Source organism: Mercurialis annua (genome assembly GCF_937616625.2).
Source record: "Mercurialis annua linkage group LG4 unlocalized genomic scaffold, ddMerAnnu1.2 SUPER_6_unloc_10, whole genome shotgun sequence".
In the NCBI taxonomy this organism is placed as follows: domain Eukaryota; kingdom Viridiplantae; phylum Streptophyta; class Magnoliopsida; order Malpighiales; family Euphorbiaceae; genus Mercurialis; species Mercurialis annua.
Genome location: NW_026605939.1, coordinates 35,001 through 37,500, shown reverse-complemented (window position 1 = coordinate 37,500; position 2,500 = coordinate 35,001).

The window sequence follows — 2,500 nt, the reverse complement described above, 5'->3', positions numbered from 1 at the left end:
TAAAAAATTAAAAAAAATACCTCCGGGGCTCGAAAAATTTCGGTATTTGTTATTATGCGGGTTTGGATATATATAAACATATTTCCAAAATTTCAGATCAAAATTCCATGCCGATTTTTAAAAATGGGGGGGGGGTTGCTGGGCACATGTGATATTTCCTCCTGGCAGTCCAAAAAAAGTCCTAAGAGCTCTTTAGGGGGGTGCACCATTCCTCACCCCCGCGGGCTTGCCGCAAGCCCTCGTCCGCGGTGCAAGCGGCGCGCGCGCGCGCTATGCGAAAAATGCTGGAAATTGCGGAAAAATCCCTGCCTGGCAAAATTACGGAAATGCCCCCGGATAATTACGGATATGCCCCGCCCGGAAAAACTGCGGCGAATCGCGGAAAATGCCCGGCCGGAAAATTGCGTCGAAATGCTCGGAATTGCGGAAAATCCCCCCCCCCGTGCATTAATCTAATGACCGGGTGCGGGTGCGGGTGCGGGACCGGGTGCGGGTGCGGGCACTCGGGCACTCGGCAGCTCGGCGCGAGACGCGAGCGCGTGTGTGGCCTCGAAGACCCTCGGAAAGGCCCGCCGACGTCCCTCCGAAGGCCCTCGCATGTCCATCGGAAGGACCTTCGGCAGCCGGTCGGCAGGCCTTCGCCAGCCCAGCGGCGGCCCTTGGGCATCGGCAGCCTTTCGGCTGGGCTTCGGCAGCCTTTCGGCAGCGCATCGGCAGCGCACCGGCAGCCCTTCGGCAGCGCATGGGCAGCCCTTCGGCAGCCCTTCGGCAGCGCATGGGCAGCCCTTCGGCAGCCCTTCGGCAGCCCTTCGGCAGCCCTTGGGCATCGGCAGGGCTTCGGCAGCCCTTCGGCAGGCCTTGGGCATCGGCAGGGCTTCGGCAGCCTTTCGGCAGCCCTTCGGCAGCCCTTCGGCAGGGCTTCGGCAGCCCTTCGGCAGCGCATGGGCAGCCCTTGGGCATCGGCAGCCCTTCGGCAGCCCTTCGGCAGCCCTTCGGCAGGGCTTCGGCAGCCCTTCGGCAGCGCATGGGCAGCGCATGGGCAGCCCTTCGGCAGCCCTTCGGCTGGGCTTCGGCAGGGCTTCGGCAGCCCTTCGGCAGCGCATGGGCAGCGCATGGGCAGCCCTTCGGCAGCCCTTCGGCTGGGCTTCGGCAGGGCTTCGGCAGCCCTTCGGCAGCGCATGGGCAGCCCTTGGGCATCGGCAGGGCTTCGGCAGGGCATCGGCAGGGCTTCGGCAGGGCTTCGGCAGCCCTTCGGCAGGGCTTCGGCAGCCCTTCGGCAGCCTCTCGGCTGGGCTTCAGCAGCCCTTCGGCATGCCTTGGCATGCCTTGCATACATTCCCCAGCCGTATGAACCTCTGCTGGTTTTGCTTCCCAGCCGAATGAACCTCTGCTCTGTGTAAAAATGTATATGTCTTGCACTAAGTGAAATTCTATAATACTTTCCTCGAACAATATTCATACAGTAGTTAATATATATTAAATGAGGAATTTAGAAAGAAGTTTGGTGATTTTTGGAATTTTTTTTTGCCGGTTATGAATTTCCGAAGGTAAAACGATAAATAAATAAAATAAAATACTTCCGGGACTCGAAAAATTTCGGTATTTGTTATTATGCGGGTTTGGATATATATAAACATATTTCCAAAATTTCAGATCAAAATTCCATGCCGATTTTTAAAAATGGGGGGGGGGGTTGCTGGGCACATGTGATATTTCCTCCTGGCAGTCCAAAAAAAGTCCTAAGAGCTCTTTAGGGGGGTGCACCATTCCTCACCCCCGCGGGCTTGCCGCAAGCCCTCGTCCGCGGTGCAAGCGGCGCGCGCGCGCGCGCTATGCGAAAAATGCTGGAAATTGCGGAAAAATCCCTGCCTGGCAAAATTACGGAAATGCCCCCGGATAATTACGGATATGCCCCGCCCGGAAAAACTGCGGCGAATCGCGGAAAATGCCCGGCCGGAAAATTGCGTCGAAATGCTCGGAATTGCGGAAAATCCCCCCCCCCCCCGTGCATTAATCTAATGACCGGGTGCGGGTGCGGGTGCGGGCACTCGGGCACTCGGCAGCTCGGCGCGAGACGCGAGCGCGTGTGTGGCCTCGAAGACCCTCGGAAAGGCCCGCCGACGTCCCTCCGAAGGCCCTCGCATGTCCATCGGAAGGACCTTCGGCAGCCGGTCGGCAGGCCTTCGCCAGCCCAGCGGCGGCCCTGGCATCGGCAGCCTTTCGGCTGGGCTTCGGCAGCCTTTCGGCAGCGCATCGGCAGCGCACCGGCAGCCCTTCGGCAGCGCATGGGCAGCCCTTCGGCAGCCCTTCGGCAGCGCATGGGCAGCCCTTCGGCAGCCCTTCGGCAGCCCTTCGGCAGCCCTTGGGCATCGGCAGGGCTTCGGCAGCCCTTGGGCATCGGCAGGGCTTCGGCAGGGCTTCGGCAGCCCTTCGGCAGGGCTTCGGCAGGGCTTCGGCAGCCCTTCGGCAGGGCTTCGGCAGGGCTTCGGCAGGGCTTCGG